Source organism: Oculina patagonica, chromosome 1 (genome assembly GCF_052425735.1).
Source record: "Oculina patagonica isolate OP01 chromosome 1, crgOcupat, whole genome shotgun sequence".
In the NCBI taxonomy this organism is placed as follows: Eukaryota; Metazoa; Cnidaria; class Anthozoa; order Scleractinia; family Oculinidae; genus Oculina; species Oculina patagonica.
In genome coordinates, this window is record NC_135758.1 from 20,908,435 (window position 1) to 20,925,044 (window position 16,610).

At 39.1% G+C, this 16,610-nt stretch overlaps 1 pseudogene across 1 annotated transcript; it reads right to left on the reverse strand.

Annotated features, from left to right (window-relative positions):
* Window positions 1-1,529: 1,529 nt before the first annotated feature.
* Window positions 1,530-8,786, reverse strand: LOC144661385 (uncharacterized; annotated as a pseudogene). The gene is made up of 2 exons (XR_013572267.1): window positions 8,515-8,786; window positions 1,530-5,185 (listed from the first exon to the last, which is right to left on the reverse strand). The product of XR_013572267.1 is annotated as an uncharacterized LOC144661385 (transcript).
* Between the last annotated feature and the right edge of the window lie 7,824 nt (window positions 8,787-16,610).

Below are 16,610 nucleotides of genomic sequence, written 5' to 3' on the forward strand. Positions count from 1 at the left end.
ACAGTTTGGTGTACAGAAATGGGTGCTGGGAGTGCCTCACTTCAGTGGCTATAAAAAAACGTGATCTTAGGTTCCCATTCTCCATCAATTAACACTATCGTGTACGTAAAGTTATTTTCGATACATTGTAGATTTTCTAGAAGCTTCAGCACTAATTGGCTTAACTTTAAAAGCTACTTATCAAGATTTGATTTAACTATACACTTTTGGAATTATTAATGCCAAACATCTTGTGACAACTATCACAAACCGGCTGGGATCGGTTGGAAAAGCGGATCAAAAATGTTTCACTGCCCGTCAATAATCGTAACTTGTTCGGTACTGATGGGTTATTATATTGCTCATGACTCGGTGATGTGTTCTCCGCTCAGGGAATGGATATGGGATCTACCCGGCTACCCATTTCTCAATGGCATTGCCTGGTTTGCACCTTAAAGAAGATTAACACCTTTAAACGTACCATGGCATAGTTTAAAAACAAGGACAAGAAAGACGTAATGTAAATTGCAAGTGACATAAGCGTAACACCAGACAAACGTTTTAGCCCGCAAATACAGTCTAATATAAATTTTATTCTTACTTCAAATCAAACTTTGTATATAACATAAACTTATCACTGCTTTAAGTCATTACCCACGTTAGTTGAATCAACTTGGTTTGTTTTACTCCTAGAGTAATGCACACCCTATTTCACCTTACAATAAAAATACATTGGCATGCAGGCAGTAAACGACAACTAGTATAAACCTCACAATATTGATGGCCCAGTCGTCCATCACCCGTCTTTACTTTTAGCTTGTGCTTCAAAGGCGCGAAAAGAGAGAGTCCCTTCTTTGTTGGCGCCAAATAATGTGCTAAAAGGCGAAGAAGAAGGATAAAGACTGACTTTCATGTGAAATCTAAACAAAACAAAAAACCTTAATACAATAAGCCTCGTTATATACTGAGTAAAAAAAAAGGTAAAGTTTGCTTCGAGCCTAGTGGCCCATACAGGCCGGAGCTTATCCCGGTTTCCGTAGCATTAAGCGACTGAGAGTATGCTACTGAGTATATATATATATATATATATATATATATATATATATATATATAAATTATTTAAAAGGTTCCAGGCTTCAATAGTATTCCATCGATTATTGCAAATTATTATTATTGGAATATTTTGAAGCCTGATTAATATTGTACCGCTCCTAAAAAGTTGAGCGCTCCCGAAAATCGCCCATTGATATATATATATATATATATATATATATATATATATATATATATATATATACTTATCACAAATGACTTTTTTTCATTTTTTTACCTATATTTCGACGCCTTATAGGCGTCTTCTTCAGGGTAAATAACCGTTATTTACCGGTTATTTACCCTGAAGAAGACGCCATAAGGCGTCGAAATATAGGTAAAAAAATGGAAAAAAAATGTCTTCATTTGTGATAAAGTTATAATTTTCTATGAAGATGGAAAGCGTTGGATGCTTGTGATGATATATATATATATATATATATATATATATATATATATATATATATATATACTGAGTAAGGTACATTTATTATCCAACTCCGATTTGTAAAGCACAGACAACCCTCGAAACAAGTACAAACATCTCAAGAAATTTATACTCTACGTGACCAGTTCCGTGCTGTTCTCTCGTTCCTCCTGACCACCCGTGCAAAAGATTAAAAAATGATGCAAGGTCAGCTTTTCGGTAAGAGAAAACGTTGGATAATAAATCTCTTATAATAATGATCATAAATCTCTTATAATCTCTTATCTATCTCGCAAAAGTACTGCAAGGGTCACAAAAATATATACAGCGATACTACACACTAAAATGTATAAGATATACATACGCAATGAGCTATTTCTACCGTGAAAAGTATTTTTTACATACGCAGTCCCAGTTCAGTTATATATCGTTTAACCATCAATAAGAACAACGGTTTATTAGGATAAGGCTTCAAGCGGCATCATCCATTGGTACGTCAACTGGCAGCAAATAGCTTCTATCGTCGTCGTTGCTGGTATCATTTTCCCTTCCACCCGCATCGCATTCCCCATTGCCGTTTGGATCTAAATTACCATTTACGCGACCATTACCAGTAGAAATAAGGAGATAGAAAATGGTACCCACTAAGACGACCAATACACATGTATTGACAATCATCACAACCCACACGAATGCGCCTGTGAATGAGATGTCCATAAACCGCAACAGCATGAAAGACATTGCCAACACGAACAACACCACGGGTTCGAAAAAATTCTCTTGGGTGCATGGCTTACCTGGACGTTCGTTATAAGGCTGCAAACGTAAATGAATCATGGCCGACACCATAAGTATCAGCCAAACCACAAACGTTTGCAAAGCGGAGGAAGAGGGAATTATAGACAGTGCTATGGCGAGAATCAGGCGGCGAAGAAGCATGAAAATCTCAAAGTAGCGCTGATACTTTGGTTTGTAGGGTAGATAGACCGGGCCAAGCCAAGCATCAAGTTTCTGGCGGTCGTCAGGACTCATTTTGTTTCGCTTTCGAAAGAAAACAAACATCAGAGAGATGAGCAGCAAGGGAAAGCCAATCACATAGAACACAACAGAGACGGCACCAAGTGCTGTTAGTGTGTTGTAACTGCGAGAGTTGCATTCTATCCAGGGGGAGTTAGGCATGTAAAGGATATCACGGTCACTGTGGCATGGGCGTAAAACGGATAGAGTTTGCTGTGACAATGGGAAAATAACTGAAGCTGAGACAAAAAAAGGCACTTTGGCGACATTTGAAACGAACGTTTTCCATGCGTCTCTCGCGTGGAAGGAATTTGTTGTATGTCAGCAAGATGAGAAAGTACAGACCCACTGTTGCCATGCAGGCAACTGGAAGAAGAAGCAGAAAAGCAAACTTACCAACAGGAGTGAAAAGAGATGGTAAATCACAGGAAAGCGAAGGAAAATACAGATTCCAGTAACTGCTCAAGTAATTTTGAGCTGCTACGACTTGTTGAGGCCAAACGTTAGCACTGGATACCATGAAATCCATGGTTTGAATGTAAAACACAGCGATACTGACGAGAGACCGAGTAGCTTTTCCTCTGCTGGTCATACATAACACAAAAACCACCAGGTTTAATTTGAACATCCAAGCAGGTAGGAATTCCAACATCATGAAGGTTAACATCAAGAGAAAATGAACCGCGGTAACAGCAAACCATTTGATAGGTTTCAGCTTGAAATAGAAATATGACCAAAGCAAAGCGAGAAAAGACACAGCAAAGACAGGAACAAACACATAGTAGTAGGTTTGATCGCCTTTGGTACATTTAAAACAAAGTCCACCAATTTTGTAAAATCCGTCTTCACAACGAGAGCAAAACCTGTCTGTGTTTCCTGGGTGACAGATGCAGGACCGATTGCATGTTGTGATCAGAGATAGAGATGACACCAAAGGCCTATAATGTGATAAGTTTATGTTTGGTATTGTGTCGAGGCGACAGGTGCAGGAGCCTGATGGATTGCATGCAGATGATACTGGACACTTGACAAGATGGGTGGCATTGTTACGATTAGGTGACGGCCAGTAGCCACTGCGCAAGGTCATGATATTGGGGAGGAGATCGTCTGATTCAGTGAAAGTAAACTGAGGGCAAGTGCCGCCAGCCATGCATTTCTTGCACAATCCATCCTTGCCGTAGAAGTCTACATCACACACGCAATGTCGGTATTCATAAAATGCTGGATCCAAGCGAATGCGACCATTGTTGAATGTTAGCCTTCCTTCAGGACAAGTGAAGTTTTCTGCTCCAGGTGGCCTAACCATTCTTAAGAAGTCAGGTCGAAAAACGTTGGACGACGCTTTAGTTCCTTTTCGCATGGAAGGATTTCCAGTAATATCCATGAAATTTAGGGAGATCATATTTTGAATTCCCGCTGGAAGGCTACCAGACAGATTATTTTCTGAAACGTCAAGATAGGATAGCACAGAGACATCGTCAAAGAGAGCAGGCAAAGGGCCATAAAAATTGTTACCACTTAGATCGCAAGTAGTTAGTTGATGAAAGTAAAACACGTTCGGAGGAATAGGGCCCTTTATGTCACAGTAGCTTAGATTTAAAATTGATATATGTGAACCTGAGAAGAGCTCCATGAAGCTTGTGAAATTGATCTTCAAATTTCTATTTTCAGCTAGGGAAACTAACGATTTAACAGTTGCATTTGCATTCTTTGGCCACGGTTTCCCTCTGTTAATTGAAGAAAACTTGTTTTGTGAGAAATCGATCATTTGCATGCTTGGTAAAAGAAGCAATTCGCCCGGGATATCACCGGTCAGTTGATTGTTGGCAAGATTTAATATTCTGACACGGGTATTATTCGGAGATATTTGTGGAAATTTGCCCGAAATGTTGTTTCCAGGCAGAACAAGGTATCCCATTTTTTTTGGCAGCATAGGAGGCATCTCGCCGATAAAGTTTACCCCAGAAACATACAACTGAGATAATGAGGGAATTGCGAACAAGTCGTTTAGGTAGCCATGCATCATACCAGGTGTGTTTCGTAGGTCCAAATACCAAAGTTTTTTCAATCTTGAGATGCTTCTTGGTATTTGTCCGCTAAGGTTATTTCCTCCAAGGGAAAGAAATCTTAGCTCTGTCATATTTCCTATGTCTTCTGGTAAACGGCCAGTGAAGCCTTCGCCGTCCATGTTGTTCCCTAGGAAATTCTGCAGATTTATAAGCTGTACGATTTCTTTAGGAATATCTCCAGCAATAGAAGCTCCATTGAAATTGACGGTCAAAAGTTTGCTCATGTTTCCAAACAAAAAGTCACCAATCCGTCCCTGGAGTCTTGGGTTTCCAGTAGTACACAAGGACATCAAGTTACGGATCTTCCACAGATTTGAAGGAAGAGAGCCATCCAAGTTGTTGTAAGCCAACACAATAGTTTTGATGTACGAGTTGTTGTGACAAGTGATACCATACCAGGAACAGTGAGATGTTGAACTATTCCACCCGTCCCTTTCATACCATTGGTGACCATTTGTGGATGTGTAAATATCAAGTAGAACTTCTCTTTCTTGCTCTGGTGTAAAAGAGGTATCATAGATGAAAATGGGAAACTTCTTTTGAAAACCGTAAACGCGTTCCAAACAATCGTGACCCTCTATATGCAGGAACAATTTGTATTCTGAAACAGAAAATTAAAGTTATAAATAATCGGTGAAGGTTGATAAATGAAAAGTTCCAAACAGAATTGATCAAATTGACCTTATTGCCGTTTTCAGTGAAATGCGAACTCTGAAATTCAAAATACAACTAACGATTGCGTTTTTTGCTGCCGTCAATCATAATTATGGCGACAGCCAACAAACCATGAAAAACAGAAACAAACAAAATGGATCGAAATCTACCAATCACAACTGACATATTTGACCTTTTGACCCGGTTGAAGTGAACTTCTGTTTCCCGAGAGGTCCGCTAAGATGATTGACGGCAGCAAAAAGCGTAAACCGTTGGTTGAGGATTGAATTGCAGAGTTCGCATTTCACTGAAAACCGCAATAAGCTATTTATCATTAATAACTCGTCTAATCTAAGATATAACAAAATTCTTGAATCCGATAGGTCATGCAGCCCGATGTTAGCCCAAAGAGGATAGCTTACGCGTTAATTAACTGGACATGTACTTATTGGACAGGGTTCGCGACGTGCATCTCGGTTAAAATAACTACTATGGTCTTATTCATAAAGATTTTTGAACTGAGAGCAATAATTTTAGCAGTAATGAAACTCGTTATTAAACAAATCGGACCCCCGGCCCGCTTCGCAATCCGGCGACCGAGGGTGGATGAATCACTGGATTTGTAAGTCTTAGTGCATAATCAATGTTCCTATTCTAAGTAACTTACTAAGCAGTAGTGATTGCTTGCTTGCTTTCAGCTGGTCATACTATAGCATTAGCAATCGATCATCGCCGATGGAATAAAACCGCAGACGAGCTTGGAAACATCCACCTTGCAAAACATTTTTTTCCAAAACGATTTGGAAACTTCAACTTCATCGATTTATCATTGCAAGCCGCTCATTATGATTTAAAATTTCAGTAGAACCCTGTTAACTGGAAAAATGAAGGGAAACAAACACAGTTCGAGTGGGTTGGGTTCAATTTGCCATGTTAATAATTGACAGTTAACTGATTTTTAACTACACCATTATACGACAAGAAGAGCTGAAAACATATTTCAGTTGGCATCCGTGGCCAATAATAACCAAATACGAGTTTGTGGGTAAACTTTGATCAAGGGAAACGAAATTTAGTTCGACTTAGCGGGGAACTCGAGTTATCCGAGTTCGAGTTAACCTAGTGAGAATGACTTAAAAGTGGGTTCAAATGCAAGAGAAATGAGACTAAGTTCGAGTTAGCGAGGGTGTTCGAATTATCCAAATTATTATACATTGTAGTCACTAGCTGTCTTCTCATTAGCTAAGAGCCTACAGCTAATCTGCTAGCAGATTATTCACTAATCTGTAGGTTGCGCACGCAATGCATGATTTCTAATGGCAAATGTGTCAGGCATCTGGCGGCGAAGGAAATTCATAATCGTCGATTTGCTTCTTCAACCGAGAAATAATTTGACCTAAGTTGGAAAAAATTCTGGACCATAAAGTCCCAGAAAACACAAAACGACTAACAAAAGTTGGGAAGGAACTATTCCACGAAATACTTTGAAAAGCATTCAGAATTTAAAGCAGGGCGACAAGCAGCAATGAGCACAATTTTTGAAACAGGTTGAAATCGTTTGTCATTATTTTCTTTACTCAAAAACCGTGTATAATAAAACAATTATTAGATTCGGTTTTTGTGATATCCGGAATAATCAAGATCTCGGCAAGTGTTATCAGCCTTAGCCTTCGGCTTCGGCTGATAACACTTACCTCGACCTTGATTATTCCGGATATCACAAAAACCTCATTCAATAATTGTTTATTATCCGAGTTCGAGTTACCGGGTTTTACTGCTGTTTTCTTTTGATGCATGTAATCGGTCGTGGTGTTACGATAACATCTCATTTATTCGTAATGCCTCTTGCTGCAAAATATTTAGCCTCTATCTTATACTTACCATAAGTATCTCGGGGCCACAGTGCATCTGCTAATCCACGCTGGATAAGTATTAATTGGCAAAACAAGACGCTCAGAAAAATCAACTTGCACAGTCCAAGCTGACACAAAGAGTGGGTATAAATACCCATCATAGCAACTTTATTCTATGTTGCGAACTTGGCCAGCTGCAGTATATATCAAAATGGCGAGTGCGGGGTGTATTTAATTAAAATCGTGAGTAATGCATGGTTGCTTACCAATGAGTGTAAGTTGTGATACGGTTTCCCGTCTCGTTTTATTGTACTTAATTTTTAAACAATGCAATGAAACGAAAACGAAAACGAAAAGGGAATTGGTGCTTTTAATTAGCAGCAAGAAGGAAGTTACTGGAATATTTCATATTCTCGGCATTTTGGGTTCCTAGTGTAATAAAATAAAGGATGTCAAAACACTTCACAGCAACTGACTCACCGTTACTAGTATCTGAATACTCAAATTGTCTTTCGTGTGGTGTCGCAATTGTTTAATTTAAATTCAGAAAACTCGAGCCAAGTCACTAGGGAGCTTTAATTCTAAGCGCATGTGAACAGCACGGAAGCTGAATTTAGTTTTGCTTCCTCAAGAAACAAACGTTTATTACGCGGAAGTGTAAAGTACGAAACAAACCACCCTCGAAAGCGATGGGAAAACGGTCTTAAATCCGAAATTGCAAGCGAAGCCATTTTGTAGGTTCTATCTTTCCCATGAAAAAAAAAATGAATAATTGAAATTTCGAGAAATTGTTTTGCACGTCGGAGAGGAACAATTTGAATAAGTTGGGTGAATCCAGAATCGTCTCATCGGTTACCCAACAGGCTTCTGAGTTAAATACAGAATTATCGGTCTGCACTGTGTTTTATCTGTTGAATTCAGGCAAGATGTTTGTGTTTTAATAAACTTTCTGCCTCGCTCTGTTAACGGAATGTAAGTGAACTTGATCAGGGAATTAACCAGGAAGTCAGTTTAGCCTCATTTTTTGTTTTTTGAAAAAAAAAAAAAATAGCGCATTACTGATGTTTTCATTCTAAGTAACTGTGCAGTAGTAATTGCTTGTTCGTTTTCAGTCACACTATCGCATTAGCAATCGATCATTCGCCGATGTAATGAAACCATGGACATATTTAAACGTGGAAGCGTAAACTTATCTGGTTTATCGCTGTGGAATCCGCTGTCGAGTTTGCAAACATCCAACTTGCAAAACGTTTTCCAAAACTGTTCGGAAACTTCAAATTTCAACTTCATCCATTTAATGTTGCAAGCCGTTCATTATGATTTAAAATACGTTTGCTTTTAATGCCTGTTAGTGATCGTGGTGTTACGATAACATCCCATTTATTCGTTATGCCTCATGCTGCAAAATATTTAGCATACTTACCATAAGTATCTCGGGGCCACAGTGCATCCGTTAATCCACACTGGATAAGTATTAATTGGCAGAACAAGACGCTAAGAAATATCAACTTGCACAGTCCAAGCTGACACAGAGAGTGGGTATAAATACCCATCATAACAACTTAATTCTATGTTGCGAACTTGGCCAGCTGCAGTATATATCAAAATGGCGTGTGCAGGGTGTATTTAATTTAAGTCGTGAGTAATGCATGGTTGCTTACCAATGAGTGTAAGTTGTGATGCGGTTTCCCGTCTCGTTTTATTGTACTTAATTTTTAAACAATGCAATGAAACGAAAACGAAAACGAAAAGGGAATTGGTGCTTTTAATCAGCAGCAAGAAGGAAATTACTGTAATATTTCATATTCTCGGCATTTTGGGTTCCTAGTGTAATATAATAAAGGGTGTCAAAACACTTCACAGCAACTGACGCACCGTTACTAGTATCCGAATACTCAAATTGTCTTTCGTGTGGTGTCGCAATTGTTTAATTATTTATTTAATTTGTTTATTTATTTAAGTAAGGTGACTGTATTGTAGTGCAAGTAGCTGTGTTGTATAACATTTGTATTATAAGTAGTGTGTTGTAATGAACTGTATTTAGCCTCAGTGTTGTAAGTAGGGTTGGCAAATTCATTAAAAAAAAAAAAAAAAAAAAAAAAAAAAAAAAAAAGCAATTGTTTAATTTAAGTTCAGACAACTCGAGTCAAGTCACTAGGGAGGTTTAATTCTAAGCGCATGTGAACAGCACGGAAGCTGAATTTAGTTTCGCTTCCTCAAGAAACAAACGTTTATTACGCGGAAGTGTAAAGTACGAAATAAACCACCCTCGAAAGCGATGGGAAAACGGTCCTAAATCCGAAAGTGCAAGCGAAGCCACTTTGTAGATTCTATCTTTCCCATAAAAAAAAATGAATAATTGAAATTTGGAGAAATTGTTTTGCACTTCGGAGAGTACAATTTGAGTAATTTGGGTTAATCCAGAATCATCTCATCGGTTACCCAAGAGGCTCCTGAGTTAAATACAGAATTATCGGTCTGCACTGTGTATTATCTGTTGACTGCCGGCCAATAAACATATATGTTTTCATATTACCTCCTGCCTCGCTCTAGTAATGCATGGTTGCTTACCAATGAGTGTAAGTTGTGCTACGGTTTCCCGTCTCGTTTTATTGTACTTAATTTTTAAACAATGCAATGAAACGAAAACGAAAATAGCGTTCAATAGCGTTCACAGTGTTAGTGCGTGCGGTATTTAATTAGGTACTTTCGCACGTATTGAGTCCGCCTGCGTGTTTAGTGCTAGTTTTCTTTAGCGAATTAAAAGCATTTCGTTCACTAAACAATCCAGTTTCCCTTGGCATTTCTTTAAGACGGAAAACATATTTCTTATGTCAGGACTCTCGACACCGTGGATTTCTTTTAAGTGCTTGCCAATTACTGAGGTTTTGTGTTCAACTATGGGATGATATAGATGTCGTGTGGTGTAACCCACATAATCAGCATCACACTGATCACATTTAAATGAATAAACAACGCATCGCTTTTTCACCAAAGCAGGCTTCTTCTCTTGTAACTTCAGCTTGTCGCCGATCTTACCACTTGCGTAAACCTTTTAATTCGCGAGAGAAAACGAGCACTAAACACGCAGGCGGACTCAATACGTGCGAACGCTATTGAACGCGAAACACTTCTTTTAAAATATTCTAATATACTCTATCACCTCTATTTGCATTTAAACTAAACTCGACCGTTATTTTACTCTTATCTACTTGATAATGAACTCAAGATGAGTTCGAAACGTCGTGGCTTATTTTCGCTTATTTTTATACTTAATTGTATATCGAAATGTTCTCTCATTAGAATTTTGATATAATAAAGGATGTCAAAACACTTCACAGCAACTGACTCACCGTTACTAGTATCCGAAAACTCAAATTGTCTTTCGTGTGGTGTCGCAATTGTTTAATTTAAGTTCAGAAAACTCGAGTCAAGTAACTAGGGAGCTTTAATTCTAAGCGTATGTGAATAGCACGGAAGCTGAATTTAGTTTCGCTTCCTCAAGAAACAAACGTTTATTACGCGGAAGTGTAAAGTACGAAACAAACCACTCTCGAAAGCGATGGGAAAACGGTCCTCAATCCGAAAGTGCAAGCGAAGCCATTTTGTAGGTTCTATCTTTCCCATGAAAAAAAAAAAAAAAAAAAATGAATAATTGAAATTTCGAGAAATTGTTTTGCACGTCGGAGAGGAACAATTTGAATAAGTTGGTGGAATCCAGAATTATCTCATCGGTTACCCAAGAGGCTTCTGAGTTAAATACAGAATTATCGGTCTGCACTGTGTATTATCTGTTGACTGCCGGCCAATAAACATATATGTTTTCATATTACCTGCTGCCTCGCTCTATTATATTAATGTAAATGAACTGATGGAACGAAACTGGATCAGTGAATAAACAAAGAAATTGAGCTTCATTTTTCAAAGCGCCCTGTAACACAAAGTCACTAAACAGTGTCTTATATCTGAAAATCAATAAAATGTTTAGCCATCAATTTTTTTCTCATAATTGCATTACCTTTCCGTCTTTAAGAACTCCCACCTCTCCTATATCTAAAATACTGACGCTGTACAGCGAATAATTCATGTACGAGATCATGTTTCGTGAAAAGTCCGACAAGTTTGTAATTAATGAATAATGCAAGTACTGATCTTGAAATACTACTTCGTTGTCACAAGCAAAAGCCCAGGGCCCAGCAAGCACAACAACGACAGCGAAACCCTTCAAACTTGATATGTAATATTTCAAAAACGAGTGCGAGTGTTTCATCGGGGTTTCCAAAAACGAGAAAACTGATGAAAGCACGAGGCCGTTGGCCGAGTTTTTTTATTGTTTTCGAGTGTTTGGAAACGCCTATGAAACACGAAGCACGAGTTTTTGAAATAGCTTCTCAATCGGTGCCTAATTGCAAACAAAATATATTATTCACGAAAACTTAATTTTTTATTTCTTTTGTTTAATTAGCGTACAGTTTGCAATCGGGGCCTTATTGCAAAAAACAAAAGGATATTATTCACGAAAACATTGAATTGTTGCTATCTTTTGTTTAATAAGCGCATAGTTTGTGATGATTATGTAAGATCCGTGTTTTTCACAACTGGGCTTGTTTACTTCAAGCCGCCACAATTTGCATGCAGTGGCGTCCTGCTAGTTTTGAAACGTGGACGGGTTAGCTGAGGATGAATATCGCCGTTTTCGGCCGCCCAAAATTGTGCAAGAAAATTCCTTGCTTGCACAGTCAAACTGATAGTGGACAAGTGAGCCGTTGAGGTTTTGAGAATCAACTTGCCAAACAGCGCGCAAGCAAAAATCTCTTTAAGCTTCTCTACTTGACCCGGGAAGTGTGTTCAAGGATTATAATGTTCACCGCGTGCAAAGTCTTGAAGAGAAGTTGGAGGTCCTGAATGATCTGTCTTTAAAATATTGGCTCACAAAATTCGTTCACCAAAAACTCGGTTGGGAATAAGAACTGTGGTCGATCGCTACGAGATGTTCAGGAATGTTTCTGAATTGCACTAGCACTGTAAACGTAAATTTTAGAGTGACTCTACTTAACCCGTGAAACAGAAGCTTGTCTATTCAGTCGGTGTTTGTGTCATTAAATATTTAAATTAGGATAACCCCGCATCACAAGGGTTTGACGTTTTATTAAACTCTAAAGAGTTTGATATTTCATCAAACTATCGTGGAAAGGCCTCTTTCCAGTGCTTCATCGGGTTTTCAAACCACATGCACCTGACCAAATTGGCATATCCTGATTGGCTTGTCATTTCATGAATTATTTTAAAATGAGTTTGAGAACTTCATTTCAAACCCTGCAAAGAAAAGATAAAGCCGAGCCTTGACACAACAGTTGTAGTGTCTAGATTCCGCGGCTACCCATGTCTGAATTAAACCACTTGCGATCTGTATCAAAACGTGTCATAGCACAAAATATGTTGCCTGAAAGTGTTTTGAAATAACTTTGATTTGCATGAAAATGAATATGCGAATTACATTTTTGAAAAAGGAATAAATATAAAGGTTTTAAACTGTAAAACGTATTTGGGGCTTGAAATAAAAACAATAGCAAGATAATTAAGACGTTTAATATACTAGAAAAATATGATTGACTGGGTTTTTGTACTCATTTAAAAAGAAAGAAATTTATAACCTTTGTTACATTAAAAACTAAAAGTCTGACTACATATTCGTATAACGGTCAACATTTTGAGTGTAAAGGTTTATTGTTTTTTTTTTTTCGTTGTTCTCTAAAGTGTAATAGGCTAAACAATTCAATGTTCTGTTTCCTGGGTCGTTTGTTTATATGTACTGAAGCTGTTAAGGAAATGCTTAAGGCGACAAATGCTTAACTTAAAAATATATAGCAGGCGATGAAAAGACCTGGTTGAGACAATCCCATTTATTCCACGTCTATCAAATTTTTTTGTAACCTGTGTCGTAACAAGAGGGATGCATTGTCTATATTTACTTTCTGTTCTCCAACCAATAATATCGCTAGGTTATCTTTGAGTTTCCAGGTCTTGTTTGTTTGTAAATAATAATTCAACAGATTGTAACCTGTGGCGTAACAAGAGGGGGTGCATTATCTATATGTTCTTTTTGTTCTCCAACCAACTGAACACTGCTTTATTACTGAATCACTTCTGTCTAGAATACATCCTACGGATTCGTTTCTGACATTTTCTATCTCCGACTTAGCGCGTAGGAGCCAGTAGTCAGGTCGCTTAGCGAGAAATCGTTACACGGTTGATAAAAGCACCAAACTTTGCAGAATGATTAATTAAAGACTATTAAATAATTTTATCCGTGGCCTCACCTGAATTTTTTCCTGCAATTTGCAAAATTTGCTAAACATTTTGACCACGTACAAACTCTCAAGCACCGATTCCACGCCATTTTGAATTGGTGTAATGAAAGTCGGACAGAAGGAAATATTTCTCTACTCCGTAAAAAATTTGCAGTTTTATGCTTAAATGTTGCAAAAATATATATAGATTGAAGACATTGCTTAAGTTTTCGCTATTATTTTAATTTCAGATGCAGTATTCTAAAATGTTTATTATTGTAATTATGCGCTTGTCGTTTGTGGCCGCCGAGGGATGCGGAATATGCTTAAAGAAGCCTTGAAGAAACGAGAATACACAGAGGACGCACAAATTTTGGTCAAGGCAGCTTCAATAATAAGAAAATACATTTTCAGCCAGGAGGCATATAAATTTAATGGATCGTTTCCAGAAAATAGTCAAGAAGCGTTGTTACCATCTAGCCTCAAAACCTCAATATTCTTAAAGGTCTTGAGAACAGCAGACACGTAAAGATTTTAAGAAAAACGACAATTTTTTTAAGTTTCAAAGACATGTTTCGACAGAGAATCTGTCATCTTCAGTTGAATGGTTTACAAAGCACAGTGAGTTGAATAAAAAGTAGGAAAAAAAATGCTAATTAAGACAAGTATTAACAACAGAACGTGAAAATGTGTGAATTAGAAGGATAATTTTAGATTTACATGGTGTAATTGCTGATTGAGGCAAGGTAGTTCCTTTTGAATATGGATAGCCTCCTTTATCTTAAGTTGAAAGCTGGTAGAGGCGTGATCTAAAATATGAAAGTTATCTATTGAACACAAGGAGCGACAACGTTCAGAATTCTGACTTGACTTACTTGACTTATGGCCATAAGCCCAAAGTGGGCAAAGGGCCGGACATTCTCCTCCGCCATGCTGCACGGTCGCGGGCAGCCACCGCTGCCTCGTTCCACGAGCCGAAACCCAAAGCCGCTCTTTCTCTTTCAGCAGTTCTTCGCCAAGTCTCCTTCGGTCTGCCACGACTTCGCCTCCCCTCCGGGGCCCATGTTAATGCCGTCTTGGGATGTTTGCTTGGATCCATTCTGAGGACGTGGCCGATGAACTTCCAGCGCCGGCGGAAGATTTGCTCACTGATGGTGCTGATGTTAGCTCGGTGTCGAATCTCCTCGTTTGATATTTTCATAGGCCAATAGATCTTCATAATCCTTCTCAGACTTTTATGCAGAAATACGTCCAGCTTGGTCGCATCTCGTTTAGTCATACGCCAAGTTTCACATCCGTATAGCAGGACAGATACAACATTGGACTTAAATATCTTCAGCTTAGTTTTTAGTTTCAGCTGGCTGCTCTTCCATATGTTCCTAAGCTTGCTGAATGCTGCTCTGGCTTTTCCAAGTCTGATTTTGATGTCTTCGTCTGAACCCCCTTCCTGGGTCACTGTTCCTCCTAGATAAACAAATTTTGACACCTCTTCTAGCTCTTTTCCATCGACCTGGACCTTTCTACCTGCGGGGTTGTTCCAGCTCATCATCATGGTCTTTGCTGTATTGATTCTGAGGCCTGTCATTTTTGCATATCGTTCCAGGTTGCTGACTTTGGCCTGGATATTCTTTCCACTGCTTGAGATCAGGGCTAGGTCGTCGGCAAAATCAAGATCTTCTAGGAAGTTGTTGAACTTCCATCTGATGCCTGTGTTGCCATGTTCGGTGGTCTTCCTCATAACCCAGTCCACAACAAGCAGGAAAAGAAACCCAGACATACAGCAACCCTGTTTAACACCGGTCTTGATCTCAAACCAATCATACACACCTGACCCATCCGTTACCGCGCACTCACTTCCACTGTACATCACTTTCACCATCTTCACAATCTTCTCAGGAATGCTGTAGCTTCTCATAATCCTCCACAGTACAGCACGATCTACAGAATCAAATGCTTTCTCAAAGTCAACGAAGCACACATAGAGGTTGGCGTTCCATTCAATACACTGTTCAATGATATTGCGCAGTATAAATATTTGCTCCGTTGTACCGCGACCCTTTCTGAAGCCTGCCTGTTCTTGACGCAGTCTATTATCAATTCCATCCCTTATACGTGTGATTATGATTCTGCCCAGAACTTTTGCTGCAACCACCATAAGCGTTACGCCCCTCCAGTTGTTGCATTCGGTTAGATCGCCTTTCTTTGGAAGTTTCACCATCAATCCTCGCTGCCAGTCCTTCGGTATTTGCTCTTGCGCCCACACCTTATGCAGGAAGTAATACAAGACATCAACGGAAGTCTCTAAGTCCGCCTTTAGAATCTCAACGGTCAGACTATCAACTCCCCCAGCCGTTCCGTTCTTCATCTCTTTAAGAGCAGCGGAAATTTCTGCCTTTGTTGGTGCATCAACATCAATTTCCGACTCAGATTCATCCTCCTCATCAAACTCTCCTGTATCTTCAGGTGCTGGACGATTCAAAACTTCAAGGAAATGCTCCTTCCATCGTTTTTGAATTTCATCTTCCTTTGTCAGCAGCACTCCATCTTTGCTCTTTATCATGTCTATGTTCTTGCCCCTCTTGGTTGACAGTTTTCTGGTAGCATCATAAACTGTTTTGAGGTTGCCCTGCTCCACGGCTTTCTGTGCTTCCTCGGCGACCTTCTCTGCCCAGTCATTCTTGTCTTTCTTTAGTTGTTTCTTCACTTCCTTGTCTTTGGCTGAATATGCGTTTCTAAGCTGTTGCCTGGCCCTTTCTGACCTGGTGGAATCTATTTTCCTTTTCAGCTCTCTCCTGTTATCTATTTCCTTCCAACTCTCAACACTAATCCATGGTTTGTTTGACCTTGACCGAAACCCCAGAACCTTTTCAGCTGTCTTTTGATACGTTTCCTTGATCTCTTTCCAGTCATCTTCCAGATCTTGGACTTGAGCCTGGTCATCACTGTTGTTAGCCTCATCATCTGCCAGGCAGCTGAACCTATTTCGAAGCTCTATTTTAAATTTCTGGGCCACATCATGCACTTTGAGTTTGGCGGTGTTGTACTTCTTCAATCTGTTTGCCTTCTTCTCCACTCTGCACAGCCGCAACTTGATCTTTGTGACGACTAAGTGGTGATCACTGTTGGCATCGGCCCCACGGAATGCACGGGTGTCTAGCACTGATCTTCTAAACTTTCCACAGACAGCCACATGATCAATCTGGTTCTTGGTGCGGGTGTCTGGTGATAC